The 16,993-nt window shown below is 38.7% G+C and overlaps 1 protein-coding gene across 4 annotated transcripts in view; it reads left to right on the top strand.

Annotated features, from left to right (window-relative positions):
* Positions 1–16,993, top strand: part of pde1cb (phosphodiesterase 1C, calmodulin-dependent b) — a 106,713-nt gene that overhangs the window by 31,793 nt on the left and 57,927 nt on the right. Inside the window, exons 1-2 of one of the 4 annotated variants that reach the window (XR_004334240.1) lie at positions 6,761–7,062; positions 11,716–11,742. The exons of the other annotated variants lie outside the window; for them this stretch is intronic. The gene's annotated coding sequence lies outside the window, so the exon portion shown is untranslated. Of the gene's footprint in view, positions 1–6,760; positions 7,063–11,715; positions 11,743–16,993 lie in introns of those variants that run through there. 4 annotated transcript variants of the gene reach the window in all.

Raw genomic sequence — 16,993 nt, 5'->3', positions numbered from 1 at the left:
ACTGCTGTCTGCCAAATTACGCCACATATTTCTGGACCGGACTTTTATACAGTTTGCTATAACTATTTAAGAATTTTTTTCCACAACAGGAAATAAATAAAAATTGTAAATGTGCTAAACCTCTAATGATCAAATCCTAAGTTAAGAGTTGTCCAGAGTATGAACTTATGTTGGCAATAAATCCTGTATATTAATGATGTTTGGGGTCATACAAACCTTTGCTTTGATCAATATGTTTATTCCCTTGTGTGCAGCACACTGTTATTGATTATATTGATTATTGATTAAAGTGTAGGTCAATAGAGGCTCTTGAGGGTTTTTCCAGCTTGGTTTAATCAAACATACATTTGTAACTTATTATTATTTACAAGTGTAAAGGTGAATGAATTGAAAACATATTTATTTTAAAGACAAAATCAACTTATAAATATAATTGTTGTGTTTTTTCCAGAGGAAGGGTTAAAGCACTGCCATCTGCTGTGATAAGATCAGTCCATTTTCATTAAATGCATTCACAAATAGGCTAAAAATACATTAAGGGGATTTCTTTGAATCTGACCTCGCTGTTACCTCATACCTCCTGACCTCACTCTCTAACAGCCTATTCACTTTGCTCACATTACAGCCTTTAAATACAATGTGAATTGTAAATCGTTCACCCATGATGTGAATAGTTCTCTCTTTTTAGGCTTTGCACACATCTTGTTGTTGGGTTAATATAGTAATAGGATCAGAGCAGTTACAGGCTTTAGGCACTTAGGGGGCAGGAGAGTATTTTGTCTGCAGAGCATACGTTTACTGTGATGGATTTCACATTAAGCTGTGTAAGATACAGTGAGTGTGGCGGTTTATAAACCTTGATCCTGAAGTGAACTCTTGGACAGAAAATCACCATCTTTATTATTATTATTATTATTTATTATTATTATTATTATTATTATTATTATTATTATAGTAGTAGTAGTAGTAGTAGTATAGTAGTAGTAGTAGTAGTAGTAGTAGTATTATCACTGGTGACAGAGACACAATGTTGAATGAGATTCAAAGATATTGAAATGAACACTTGTGTCCACAACACTGTTTTTTGAAGACATTACATACAGAGTAACAACTACTTTTCTTTTTTTAACAATGTAACCTTAGTTTAAGGATCACATTGTCCTCTATGGGTTGTATTTTATTTTTTAACTCAATAATCTAAATAATACTAAATCAACTGACATATTTAATTTTGCATTCAAATGAATACATCTTTATCTCTGTAAGGGCAATTATATGCAGCAGCTCGTCCCCCAGATAAACAAATACACACAGTAGATAGGAAGAAAGAAAAATACTGTTAATGATTCTAAGGCCAAAAATATATGTGGAATTTGTATTTATTACACTTAATACTTAATATAGACTCCAGTCTAAAAAGATATTGACAATGACAAAATTATTTTGTGAAAGGGACTCTAGGTGGCTACTGCCAATGTCAATGAAATGCAACACAACACCCCAACGCCGGAGCTATAAGCTGTAAGCTGCTTTTAGCATTTTGTTTGGGTGATTCAGTCTGTATTTAGACCATGCAGTTGCCTCTCAATGGCTCTCAATAACACCCTCAGTTAACCCCCCTGGAAGTGTAGGTGGTATTTACCACTAGCTCAGAGAGCCTACTGTACTACCTGTCCAGTGTGAATGATTGATAGTATTTGAAAATCAGCGACAAAAAGTTGAGTATAAAGTAAGCCAAAGTGACAGAATTTGTGGAACAAATCAAAGCTAAAATTCAAGTTTGACATGTTATTTATTAGATGACCAGAAAACATGGCTCCAATGGGATACTAATGTTGCTTTTTGCCTACCTAAGTATGTGATTGTTTGCTAACATGTCGGCCATAAATACACACTTATGTCATTAGTATATCAGACTTATGTTCCTGTGAGATTGCTGTCAGGTCAACAAGAGATTAGGCTGCTACAGCTGTGAGGCTGTACTCAGGCACTGCTAAGTGCTAACATCAGAAGTCTAACAACACATCATAGGTGTTGAGATATTTCACTGAATTAGCAAAAATGTTGACCTGCTATTGGTGCTAGAAGGAAAGTCAGGGGATCATCCAAGTCATTATAATTTATTCTGCAGGGACTTTGAATATATGAAGCAAATGTCACAATCATTGGATAGATTGTCGTTAAACTTCTTGCTAGCTTGGCTGAAATGTTTCAGATTTTTATTAAACAATGCCTGCCATAGAGTCTTGCAGCTAGTGTGTCAAAAAATCACTTAATACTTCAATGCCACAGAAAAATCAATACAAATACTTTTTGGACGGAAAGTTTCCTTTCTTGTGTTTACATGCCACAAATTTGACAGTGCATGAAAAAAATCATATTGAGTTACTAAACAATTTGTTCTGTGGTAACTGTTTGTACCAGGTGCAAATATGAAGGCCTATTTTCATGTGTATTGCCTCCGTGCTACTCAAATGCTTGAGCCTGATTGCTTCCCTCCTCACCTTGGTCCTTCAGCTGTTCTATATATCACCTTTTACATAGGAATCTGTCTTATATGAAGTTTCTGCAGATAAATATAGCTTGAGGGCCTGGTACCCTCAATTTCTCCCACCAGTCCTTCCATCTCCACTACTTCCAATACAGTGATAGATTATCTTCACCAAAATGTTATCATTACTGCAAAGGCGGCTGCTATTTTGATGCATAGATCTCCTTATCGACTTGCCCGCAAAATTTAAATGAGATTTAAATTTTTCATGTACCTCCAAATGACCTGGGCTGTTAATGTCTGGATTTCAATGTGTGAGCTTGGAGGGAGCCAGAGCACCTTAGTGTGTAATTTTCAGCAAGTCCCTATGTCGTAGTTTGAAGAATAATTCATTCTCTCAACACTTGATTCATTAAGTCTGTATTTGTGAGCAGTTGCTGTGATAGCAATTAATCAGGACATAGTTTGATGATCATTATGTGAAGGGACACAATCAGTTTTGGGTCTTGTGTAGGTTCATTGGTCTTGCAATTGAATGAAATGTTGGCTATATGTGTGAAACCCATTCAGACAGGCAAGCCTTTATTCCTATTCTGCTATAATTGCTTCTCATCCTTTGAACTGGGTTTAAACATCTGACTATGTAATCAATTTTGCATGCTTTGTATGGCTGTGCATCTGTTAGAATATGTCCTTCAGACCGCTAATTACTCGGATTCCTCAGCAACAACGACATACTGTATCATTTAGAAATGAACATGCAAAAAAGACCTCCACATATTCCTTATAATTCATTGCATGGTCAACATTGTTGTATTGTCACTCTAACCATCCAGTGATCCAAACTAGCCACATTTCCGCAGTCTGCAAGGTATTTCATTCATCAGTTGGCAAAGTATTCTCTGAGATTCTTTGTGTGCAAAGGCTTGGGGCCACATTTCTCTCAACAAGATTGCATTCTTGATCCTGTATTTTATGCATCAAAGAGCTTGTTTTTCTAGTAAATGTGGGATGCTATAAATATCTTCTCTTTAACCCTTTAATAATATTAAAAATTATTTTTCTGCAAAATAAGTTGTTAAAAAGTTAAAATGTTGTTAAATGAGAGATCCACATCCGAAGCAATGAGTGATAAGTACCTTTTTTTATTAAGGTTAATTGTAGAGTAAAGATAAGAAAATGCACCTCACAATTTATGTTCATTGCCTATATTCAGTGCCAGTGCAGGAAGTTGTGCGCACTGTTGTGAGGCGGAAAAGTAAAGGTGAGGAGGTTGGCGTGTAGCGTGTCTGACCTTTATGCAGGAGAACATAGTTAGTCTAAAGGGGATACTAGCATATCAATGCACAGCAGGCTATAGGGCATTTTTTCTTGAAATATTATGACTTTATTCTCGTAACATTACAACTTTATTCTCGAAATCTCAGAGAACCCAGATAAGGGGGATATGTTTTAAAAACGAGCAGAAATCTTGCTGAAACACATGAGCTATTAATGTCCAGGGGTTTATGAATACATAAATATATTTTATAGGGGAAGAGACAAAGACCCCACTTGCAGGATGTGTCCCCCCGCCAATGTTGAAACAAAACCTACGCCCTTGTCCAAAGGTTTTTGGGGTGGGGGTTGCAGATGCTGGTCAACCATCCGACACACTTCATTTGAAGCCTAATTACACCTTAACTAATTATTTTCAATACATTATTTGCCATAACAACAATCTTTTCTTATCCATAGCCATATTGTAGTTACAATTTGCATATGAGAAGATGAGGTGAGATGTGACTTTTCAAGGTTTTGGCATTGGAAGTAAAAAAAAAAAAATGCATTGCTGTATCATTCAGTACTGATCTCCTTGTGTGGAGGTGTTAGAGTTTGGAGGTAATTGGAAAATCTGCCTATAGTAAGGAGACCACATATCTTCTTCTCCTCCCACACACACCATCTGATTCTTCCAGCCTTCCAATCAAGAGTCATTTCCTGTAAACTTCCAACTACTTCTTCTTCAGTCAGCACTTACGGTTTATTTTTTGTTTTCCTCGCAATTCTGATTGCTGTGCAGCTTAAGTTGACCTTCCTAGTCCTTGCAGTGCTTTTGACAGAACAATTGTCACCAGGCTCAACCTTGTTCTGTGTCACATTTACACATACACATGACCAGGACATTAGTTCCCTGTGGTGTAAACCTATGAACCACAAGCTGTGAAATGGGAAGCTATTGTTGCAGGGTGTTTTCATGAAACCTTTCATACATGTAGCTAGGAAAAGTATCAACTTTTATGGCCGCTGTCACAACTGTTTCTTCACGGTGACCATTACCTGGCTCACACTCACTTTCTGTCAGCTAAACTTAATTGTAACATGACTGGTCGCTGTAATTTTGTATGATGTTATACATGTTTGCATACATTTTTGTCTATGTTATCACACCAGTTCAATAGAATTGGCCGCAGGACTGTTATTGTTTCCCCTCAAGTTGACCTGTCAACTCTGTCTGTGACTTGAGATCTCCTGGGGGCTGGCATACCTCCACAAAAAGGGAGAAAAACACACCGATGACGAGGACTTAAGAGAGACAGATAGAAGGAGAAATAAACTAAAAACCGAAGATAGAGGGAGAATGCAACATAGATAAGAGCGCGTTTGAAGAGAACATCAGCAGGCTACATAGCACTCAGGCAGACCTCTCTCCTCCATGCTCATGGAGGACCCATCTCAGCAGATGAAAGCAAGAGCCTCTTTGAGGTGGCGCCCCGGCATTATCCCTGCATCCTACATCAAGTAATTGAAAGACCTAAGAGTATGGTAGGGAGCTCGAAGAAAGGGGCGTCTGGGCTAAGTCGTCCTTGCAAGTTTTGGATTTGCAGAACGTGAGAAGACTTGGCTTGGAATTGTTTTTTAGTAATTGTTCAGTTAGCAAGAAGGTAGCTAAAGAGGAGATTGAATAGAAAGCAGCAGAAATGGCTCAAAAAGAATTGATGTTTGCACACAATATATTATAACATACTTTATCTCAATAAACATGTGAAAATGTGTAATGGTTTGTTATAAAAATCAAATTTAATCAAACTTTTGGCTTATTTGCATAGCACCTTTTCATAGTGGTTATTTATTTGCTTTACATGTTGAGTTAATAAGAAAGTAGAAATTATAAAAGAGAACATTATATAAGAAATTGTCCAGACTAGAAAAATGCAAAAACTAGAGTACACAGCACCTTCTGTATTCAAAATGCAATTACTGATGCAGCTTTCATAGTGGATGCAATATAACACATAATATACGCAGGACCTGCTGTGTTGTGATGGTTTATATGGCTGCGGGTATCATTTGAAACTGCCCTGGTAAATCTGACCAAATGAAGTAGAAAGGACATTTTCCATGAAAATGAGGATGTGTTGTAGTATGGGAAAGAATTTTATATCTGGGGGGATTGAAATGTTCCTGAATGCGCTCAATGGATCAGAGTAATCTCAGTCAAATCAGAGTCAAATCAGAGTCAATGTGTCTGCACGCTATTTAATCCTCTCTGCCATGACATATAACATCTTGTGCAGCTACATTTTAAGATGAATACATTACACATCTAAAGCTGTCGCATTTGCAGTGAATGTTTTCATCATTTTGAAAGTTGATCTACGCTGCCGATGAAGTCTGTATTTACCTTCATGTTCCTGATGAAATAAGCAGGTGTGTAAAAGTCTCTATGAATCACATGGTAAAAAGTAAAAGAAAACTACATGTTGTCGTTGCACTGTTCAAAGGGAAAAAGTCCCTTTTACAGTAAAATATTTTTTTGACCAGATATCAGCTTAAAGTAATCCAAGGCACTCACACCTTCGTCATCTCTTCTTTTAAAGGTCTCTCCCTCCTAAACCTTTCCATCCCCACTTGTTTTCCTCCCTCACTACCTCTGTTTTTTTCTCTCCAGTGGATGAAACAGAACATGGTTTCTCATTATCAGCCAGACTCCTCCCTCTCTTTGACTGGTGGTGTTACTCCTCCCTCCCTCTTGTGTGGAGAGCTCGCCAGTGTGCGTTAATCCCGGATTGCGCTGTCCTGCCGTCTACATCCCGTTGTTGTGGGGGGGCCATGGCACGGCTCCAGGACCCCTGTGCTTACACAGGAGAGAAGTGAACGAATGAGAGAGAGAGAGAGAGAGAGAGAGAGAAAGGCAAGAGAGGGAGACAGGAGAGAGGTACAGTTGGGCTGTCACAGCTGCTTGAGCACTGCACTGCACTGAGTGTTATCGAGTTTCAGTCACACATACTCTCTCACATTAACAAGGGAGAAAAGAGAGAAAAAGGAAGGATGACGGCCAGTTTGTCGCAGCTGTGGGTGCAAATGTGAATGAAGAAAGAGGAAACCTCAGTCACTGGGTTTCAGCACATCGCAACCTCTCCCTGCTCGCTGCTGCGTCTTCCTCACTAGTCACACTTAAAAAAATCCAGAACTCGTTGACTCTCTGACATGGAGTCTCCCACCAAAGAGATCGAGGAGTTTGAAAGCACTGCCCTGAAGTACCTGCAGCCGGAACAGATTGAAAAGATTTGGCTCAGGCTCCGGGGACTGTGAGTATATCCACTTTTAATGTTTTCAACAAGGGTGTGTGTGTGTGTGTGTGTGTGTGCGTGCGTGCGTGTGTTTATGCGTAAGCTAGGTTTTTAATATTTGCAAGTATATTTATCTGTAATAGCTTTAATACAAACATACAAACAGGATTCAAGAAAAAGCTTGTCATGATAAAAGCTACATCTCACATTGGTTTTGTTTACAGCATGTATAAGTTGCATTGTGTGTGTGCGTGTGCATGTAAGTGTGCACGTGTGCATGTGTGTGTTTGTTTCTATCAAAGAGAAAGAACCAATGATAGTTTGATTGAGTGAAACCCTAAAAGAGCCTCAAACCAAACAGCTCTGTGCTACTTCCTTTGAACTATTTTGAATGTGTTATTTTACTTTATTATACAGCTGAAGTGTTAACTGAGGGAGGGTGTCGCACACTTGCTCCCATATTGCATGTTTATTTAACTTTACTTTTTTTTAGCTCCCATGCACAAGAATGATTTAAAGAGACAAGGAAATTATGAAGTTTTGGTGGTCTTCATATGCCAGATACCCTTTTAACACCTGTTGTCCTGTTGTCCCATTTTGAGTTTCATAATGGATGTTTCAGTTTCAATTATGAACAAACATATCCTCCATAGACTTATTTCTACCAGTCTTTTGCGTCTTTGGTACCTATACTGTCTCTTTAAATAATACAAAAATCTCCTCAAGCCTCACATTTCTTCATTTTTTCTCTCTTAAAACACCCAATAATATATTACTTTCTCACATCCACCAAACAATCAACACCTCTTTGACCTTTCGCCCTGTGAAGAGAGCCACGCGCATTGTATCTGCAAGTTTAAGTTTAAGTTTTCTCTTTTCCACTTTCAGTTCTTTCTTACTCAGCAGTGGGTAGGGGATGGTAGTAATGCTAGGAGGGTTGTGTTTAGAAAACAATCTTTAATGTTACTGCAGTTTCTCGCCTTACAACAGACGAGGACTAAATGGACCAGCCTTGCTCCCCTCTCCTCGTCACTCTATTTTATATGCTTTTTCAAAAGTTATTTTCATGTCATGATATTTCCATTGTTCCATGATTAGTCATTGTTTCTCTTTCTTCTGTGTCAAAAGCTCAATGTGTCGGTCCCTCCACGTCCCTCCACCATCATCCCCTGCCACATTTACTTTCCTCGGCTGACTGCATTGTCTCTTCCATTTGGTCACCCTTGTACATCCCCTATCATAACCATCTGTCTTTTTAGATATTTGATGGATAGTGAGTCAGATGAATGTAACGGGGGCCCGGACCATTTTTCTTTTTTTTCCATCACGACTATGGTGCAGTCTACCGGGTGCTCTGAGGGCTCCTGTTGCGTGTCAGAGATCACATTAGCCTTTAATCTCACAAAGAGCTTCCATCAGAAGAGAACTGACAGGCATCCACCACAGATGTTAAAGCTTCAGAGTGTATGTTGTGTGTTTCATAGGGAGGGATTGACGATATGCAGTATATGACTGTGTTTGTGTGATTGGGAAAGGTTGACTCTGCATGTGCTCAAATGGATGTTATAGATTGGAAGTGTATTTGGCAGCTTAGTGACATTTACTGTATGTGCTGCCAGCTTATCCTAGGCGATTTAGCAGCTGTATGATTTGTGTCTGTGCAGGCAGTGTGTATAAGTGTGTGTGTTGGATGGCTATCACAGCACTCTCTCTGGCACCATGTATTCCACCAAGTACACCAATCATCATGCATAGACAGGGAGAACATTTGCTTTGCACAGTTTTCCCGCAGCTCAACCTTGAATAAAGCCTGGTGGCATCCACTGATCAAGGCATGAACAATGTGTTGTATATAATTACTTACCTCTGACAAATGGGCCCATTTATGTTTTTCCATCAGTGAAAAAATTCCATTGGATTTCTATTGATAAATTGGATCTCTGCAACACACCCAACCTCTCTGTCACCCACTGATTGATGGAAATCAATGAATTATTAATCACTTGATCAACAGTTAATCACAGAGAGCTCCCTTAAGGGATGGGCAACTGAGATTTGGTCCAAGGTGGATCAAGGTGGTAAGATGACTGCTTTGCACTGACTAAAATAAAATAAGATAATCCAATACAAACAAGCTGCTGTTAGCCATTCAGCCAGCTACTTGAAAACACCCACACATTTACTTTAAAAGGGTAACATATTGCATCTCTGTGACCTTTATAATTACAATAAATCCTGGAATTTCCATGACCCCTTTCAACCCACATCATCATTATGCAGAGGACATTGCATTAAAGCCTTCTAATTAGGAGAAGCTCTATGTTGTCGATACACACACACATTTAGACGTAAAGCAATCTCATGGGGAGGAGGTGAGGAGAATAGAAAATGTCTATACATATTTTCCTACTTGATCTTTTTCTTATTTATCCTTATGTATCTGCCTCTTGTGTGCTTTTGTTATCTTTATTTTTCCCTTAGCGTAAAACTCCCATTTTTTTGGGGATAATTTACTCTCCCAACACGCTCTAAGACACCCATCTGACTGTGTCTCTTTAATTTGAATTGGTTGATGGACCCCAAGTGATTGATTTACTCTTTTTTCCCACTAGACGTGAGGGGGCTCTTAACATACTGTATCTTTACAGGGAAACACTTTCTTAGTTTGCTGCAGGGGCAATTCTAGGATTAAACACTTAGGGAGGCTCAGCCCCTAATGAGAATGGAAAACGGATACAGTGCCCTGCAAAAGTGTTAACCCCCCCTGCTTAATCAGTAATTTCACTGAATAACAATGAATATATGTATTTATTATTATAACAGAGGATAAGTGCAAAATATATCTTTATGGACTACCAGAATAAAATTAAATGATAATGAGCTGTAAACAATAAATAAATCCAAATAAAACATTCCTTGACTGGGTTACTGGTGCAAAGCATAGGCGACAGCAACACAAGATATTTGTTTCTTTCAACATGTAATTGTTTGCCCCCCTGTCACTAACAGACAAGTTGGCAAACTCTAACTTAAAGCACTAAATAAAAAAATAAAAAACAAATGTTTTTTTTATTTTAATTTTTATGGGGGGCTGAGATTAAATTTAGACGGGCTTGAGCTGAAAAGGGTCTAAAATTGCCACTGGCTTGCAGTTTTACATTGAGCTTCAGGAAAGATTGATTCAGAAAATGATTGCGAAAGGAATCAAGCTAAGTGCTGTGAATTTGGCCTGACTGGAATTTAAATAGATTTTTGTTGGCAAACTACAGTGGGTCCACCCTGCCCTCCACTTCGCTATTATGAGTGCCTTAAGTGTGCGTGTGTGTGTGTGTGTGTGTGTGTGTGTGTGTGTGTGTGTGTATGTATTCAGCTTTTAGAGCCACAGTGTTATCTCTTCATAGAGGTGTGGGTGTGTTTTAGGCCAAATGTTAGGGTATGTGAAAGTAGTGTTTTAATGTTTAATGTTTAATGTGTGTGTGTGTGTGTGTGTGTGTGTAGTCAAGTAGCTAGGATGTCAGGGGGTGGTTGCATGTGTTTATGCATATCATTATACTTCTCTTAAATGCCTCATCTGCATAAGTGATTGTAAGCATGAGGAAAGGAAACAACCAGTGTAATTAAGGGAACTTTACTTATTTACATATAATTGCTATAAATCTATATATTTAGTCTAGTATAATTCTCCTGGTTGCTTATTTTTTATTTTTTGGGACATAGTCTGATGTTGAAGGCACATTGGCTCTCAAGCAAGAACATTTTTGTATTCTTACCTCAAACATCTCTTACTTGTTTCTGTGTGGTTTGTTCTTTGACTTGGAACGAGTGTTCTAAGTCAGATTCGCCAAACCTATTGCTCGTTTCAATGTGCATGAGAAGGATATTTGATCTAAAAAAGGCCACTTGTTCCAATCCGTTTATGGAGAAATTTAATACAGAAAAGTGTTACCAAAAACTAAGAAGACTGTGACCGAATTAGAATAGTTTAACTTGGAGTTAGATTGTTAAGAAACGTCTTTAAAAAGCAAATTGGTCCATGACCTAGAAAGGAGGCGGTCACAGTGATGCGACGGAACAAGATACAGCAGGTAATGTTACGCTGTCAGGTGCAACAGAGCATTATACTGGACAGCAACCTGCTTAACGACCTTCAGGCAGCTGTGGACGTAGAGATCTTTTTCAGAACAACTGAACTGTAAAAATTGCTTTGCCAAAAAATATGCCAGTAATATTGTAATAAACTTCTCAAACTTCTCACTAAACTGGCAAGCTATGATGATAAGGATATGGTGAGCGTATGAATTTCACAATATTGTAACATTTTATGTTGCATAACATTTATTTGTATTTCAGTATCATAGGTTAATTTCAAATTAATTCAAATTAAGGCATTGTGATTCTTTGTGATTCAAACCAGGGTTTGTTTTTTTCCTGTGAAGAAAGGAAGACTATCCGCACATCTTATAAGACCGATAGTGAATTTCATTCGTACGTAAGAACATACTGGTAAACGTGACAAATTCTTTGAAATCACTTGCATGTGCCATGAGTGAATCGGTCCGTACGAATGCTTCTTGCAGATGGGCCAGTTGGTTTTATTTCTGTCTAAAAGTGAATCCAAAACTAACATTTCAATCAATTCCTCACTATCCTCATGTTTGTTTTTTCTCTCAGGCGCAAGTACAAGAAAACATCCCAGAGGTAAGACTTGCTGCAAGGACACTGGACCTCCTCCTCCTCCTCCTCCTCCTCCATCTTACCATCTGCTCCTTCTCTATCTTCTCTTCCATCTCCTCTTTCCCCCTGATTTCTGGATTTCCTCCCACTTTCCTACATTCTTGGGCCTACTTCTACCAGTTTTTTCTTTCCTTATTATTCATTCTTGTTTGTCTTGTAAAGCACTTTGCAGCTCTGTTATGACAGTGTAATTTGAATAAAAGTTGTTATTTATATTAGTGCTATATGATTAGTATCATTATTATTGCCTCCTTGCATCCACCATCATTCCTGAGAGGCACTCCATAAATTCAACACTCATATACAATTATAAATACTTTATCTGGTGCTTTCTCTCTTGTATCGATAAAAATATGAACTCATTGTCATGACCAGATAACTAGCAACCTAGTGGACAGAAATTATGGGCACACAGTTGTTTTAGAACTATAGACAACTCAGAACTTTGATGAAAACTTAAGTGCCATGCACGTTATCTTCTCTATTATGGCACTCTCATTTGTTTAGTTCTGTTGGAGACGCTCAGGGGAAATCAGGCTTTCTCCATTAACTGGGACTTGTATGCATGTATTTACAAGCATGAAATCAAGGATTCATTGATGTCACTGGATGCATGGGTAATGTAGATTTAAGTATCATTTGTAAAAGATGTTTCTGTATTGATCTGAAACACGCTAACAGTGTCCTTTATCATTTGTTTCATCTTCCCCTGTGATCTTTTTTTTTCTGATGCAAAGGACATGTTCTTATGCTTTAGAAGACCCAACAGACCTTGTAAAAGTGTAAAATGTTTAGGTCCCATCTGGAAAAATGATGAGGATATTTTTATTCCAATATTTTGTGTATAATCTGAAGTGGAAATCAAACTAGCAAGTTTCATTTGTGGTAGGTTAAACCTCCCAGCTCTAAGATCCTTCATACTTATTGAATGTCCAACTCTTGCCAAAACCTTCATTTTTTGTATGTTCTGTACACTTTGCCTTTCTCTGTCTCAAAGCTTAGTTTTTTATAAGAGACGTTTTTTTTAATAGTAGTGTAAAATGCATTTAATTATTTTGCTCATCTACATTAAACAGTTACAATTTACTCTCCTCTGTCTGGGATTGAATGGGTTTTCCCAACCAAAGGCAGGGGCCAGAAAAGACAAAATCCCGTAAAAAGACAGAGACCAACAATGCATTTGGTACAATATCTACTGTCTGACTTGTTTGTGGCAACCCCAAGACCACTTTTCCTATTAAAGAATATAAATCTTTAATATTGGGTCACAAACATATTGCTTACCTTACTAAGTAATTTTCTAACACATCTCTTCACTGTAGTTTTTAGCAAACATTTCTCAAACAGGTGTAAACAGTGCATTTGTCAGGGACTATTTTGGGTCCTATATTGTTACACATTTGGTGCTCTAGAGCAGTGATTCCCAAAGTGGGGGTCGGGACCCACAGGGGGGTCGCAAGCCAGAGAGGGGGGGTCGCAAGTTGATTTCCAGAATTTTTTTTTTTTTTTTTAATATTATTAAAAAGAGCATATTTTAGCCATGATTTTAACACAAGATAAAACTGTTGTGTTATTTTGTGTGTTATTTTGTGTCGTCAATATGCTCGTGTTTGGATACGCCTATAGTGCGTGTGCGGTTGCGCGTAATGTTTATATACGTTTATAGTGGGGGGGTCGCAAGTCACTTGCACCGTTACTTTGGGGGTCGTGGGCTGAAAGTTTTGGGAAACTTTCTGCTCTAGAGCGTATTTACAGCAGCAGGAAGGTGTATGTGGGATTGATTGAAAAATAAACAACACTGTACATGTTCATCATAATGAAGTCACATGTCACAACAGTTTGACTCAATAGATTTTGGACCACGATGGAGCTCTGTGGCACAGAGGAATAAGCTCTTTCACTGTACTGGCACTTGATAGTAGGAACAAGACATTGTTCATTCTTGTCTTTGTCATGGAGTTTTCGATAATCAAAAAATAATACAGAATACCACCAGCTGCATCCTAAATTAACATATCCTCCAATCATGTATATTCATTATTTTCAAATGTGAGCATTTTGGACCATTTAGGACAAAATAATGTGTATTTCTACATACAATACACCACTTCTCTTCTCTTGTGTGAACTCAGTGAATAGGAAATTGTAGGTGCTCCATGAATGAATCTCATAATAAAAATAGCTTGCTGTAGTGCCGCACTAATGCGGCTTCCTATGAACTCTGGGATTGCCGCACAGTTGGAATAATTGAGCGAAACTCTTCTCATGCTACTTATTGGCACAGTGTGTGGTCATTTGGATTGGTGTAGAGCTAGCTGTTGGAAACTCTCCTTTGCTCTGTCTCTCTCACTCTTTCTGCTGGGTGGGTGAGTTCCTGTGTGGAGGAGATGGGTGATTGACAGCTCCATATGTGTCTGTGTAATTACGGCCGGGCTAATTGGCGGAGAGGAACACTGGGACATTGTCATTACTGACACACCAGTCCAAACCCTCACACATGCAGATGGAGAGATGGGGAGAGGAGTGTTTGTGTGGAAAGGGAGTTAAAAGATGCAAGAAAGGCTGTAAAGAAAGGAAAGATGGTATGTTTAGGTCTTTTTTGTGTGTTTTATGTGGGTTTGGAAACCGTTTGCCTGTTACTATTTTGGTTATTGTTTTAATCACATGGTCACTATTGTGCTTTTTAAAAATTTCCAGTTTTCTAGGATCCGCCCCCTTTGGTAACTATTGCTATGCCTGTCAAACCTGCCATTCTTGCCACAACACATACCGGTGGCTGATTTAGGCTACCTCTCTATATTCTCAGTCATTTTTTACAACCACGAGTCCATGATTTCAGACAGAGGAAGACAAAAGCAGGCTTCTTGATTCTAGCCTGTGACCGTTGATTTTGAAATGGCGTCGCTGGAAGATTTTATCAAATGTAGCTAGCTAGCTAAGTATGCTAACATCAGCTCTATTAATTGTTTGAAACTGCTGCCTCTGGATGACTTCTTTTAAAATGAGAATCCTTTACAAGAATGTCTTAAAATGCACTTGATGGCTACATACATGATATCGTGATATAAGATGGAGGCTAAAGCTGCATGTCCAAGCAAATAGTCTGCAACCTTACTGGTTGATAATCCACGTAAAGACAAAACAGCATTGCTAGCCTTGGTATTAAAAAGAGAAACATATCAGACTATGTTTGAATTCTAACATAGTCTATATCCACAATGTTCCACTTCCGAGGATTGCTCCGGTGCCGCCAGAAATTCCGCATGATGTCCCTCTTTTCGGCCAGATGTCCGTTACCGTCCGCTGTCTTTGTGTTGGCATTCTAAACTCTGGTGGATTTCTGAGGACCATGGTTAACTGCTCCTCAGATCTCTGCAGGGTAAATCCAGACAGCTAGCTAGACTATCTGGCCAATCTGAGTTTTCTGTTGAACAAACTAAAACAACCTTTGAACGTACACATACTCCACCAAAACAAGTTTCTTCCCAAGGCTATTTTGCAGAGCCTCCTTCGCAGCACTGTGGAGGTAGATCTGGCAATGCAAGACTACATATTTTTCTCATTTCTAATTTCATTTCTAACATATCCCTGTCTGGATCCTTACTTTACACATTTGCACAAACAAGACTAAGGTTATCATAGTTTCACTGAGACGTGATAGGAATGCCAATGATATCCTAACTCTTGGCCTTGGAAGTAACGCCAGAGACAGTTTAGAACTGAGGCGCCCCTACTGAAAGTAGTTTCCTGTATCAGTGTCACGTGGGCTCCGCCACTGCCACGCCTCTTTAGGACACAAATGGCATGTCCTGAGTGTATTGATTCCAAATAGGGCAAGTAAGTGTAAACACAGATTATGACCGATTATTTTGCCCCATAGTATCCAAAGTAAAAATTTGAACCATTCTTCACAAGTCAGATACAGTTTCTTCTGAACATTCTGACACGAAAATGGCATTTTTCAGATAGACACATCAGGAGAAAATGAACTTGTTCAAGACCTGTTTCTGTCTCAGGACCAAACTCCTGCGACATCTGGCAACGCAGAGAAAGCTAACATCAACTTACGTTTGTGAACGCTCTAACAAAACTAATCTTCGCGATGCTAAATATGTCTTTTAGCTGTGTAAATATCTAATGTTAGCAAAAGAAAATATAAATAAATTATACAAAAAGTTTTTATCGATCCACACAATGTTTACCACACTTTAAAACGAGGCCACGCCCATTTAGGAGACAGGATGTGTGTACCGTTCCATACCATTGGCGCTGCTTGAAATGCGCTTTAGTATAGAAGATCTTTGGTAATGCTGGGTTAGGTTGCTATGGTAGCTAGTAAGCTAGTTAGCCAGACATGCTAACATTTGCAGTTTACATTGGGTTGGAGCAGACAAACACATTCTTTGAATCAGTCCTTGCACTTTTGCTTTTGATTTTGTAAAGGTTAAAAGAAGACATTAAAACCTGCTCTTGCCACATCCACATGTGCAAAGCTATGAAGTGAAGAAATCAAAGCTGAACAAACTTGCCATGCCTAGTTATGGTTGCTGAACTGTGATTGGGCCATCGTTGTTCAGGAAATGGGTTTGGTGAACAATTGATTCAAAATGTGTCATGTCTTTGACATATCTCTGCTCAATCTCTTGCTTCTGAATGTGCCAAAGCAAATTGATTCAATCCACTTGCAAATAAAAAAGCGCTGACAACTTCTATTAAGTTTACAAAAAAAGGCATTGATCATCCAAGCACCACCACTTACAGTGATTGTTCATCAACAAAGCAACATGCAGATGGTTTGTGTGTCTCTTTGTATTCCCTGACAGGCGCTGCCTGAATACTGCACTGAATGAAACAGGCTTTTACTTAAGCTTGTAAATATGCTACGGTCACTCCTTGTAGCCCAGCTTTTTAAGTGTTTTCCAATCTGATCCAGGCCAGCCTGCAGCCTTAAATAGACTTTGCCTACACAGTTGCCAACTCTGTTAAGAGTGTGTGTCTGTGTGTTTATGTGAGAGGTTTTTAGTCTCCTTTCTTTCCAACAGTGCTGCTGTGTTTCTTTCTTAATGAAGCGTTGGAAGCTTTGCTTACATGTTTTCAGTGGCAGTATTGACTCAAGCGTCTACAGCCTGGTCTCCTCCACTTTGCTCTAGTAAATATGTGTTTGTGCGAGACAGAAGTTTTGAGATTAAGTGCAGTGTGTCTATTCAGTGTCTTG

The sequence above is a fragment of the Etheostoma spectabile genome, chromosome 12 (assembly GCF_008692095.1).
Source record: "Etheostoma spectabile isolate EspeVRDwgs_2016 chromosome 12, UIUC_Espe_1.0, whole genome shotgun sequence".
Classification (NCBI taxonomy): Eukaryota; Metazoa; Chordata; class Actinopteri; order Perciformes; family Percidae; genus Etheostoma; species Etheostoma spectabile.
This window is presented reverse-complemented; position numbering and strand designations above follow the sequence as displayed.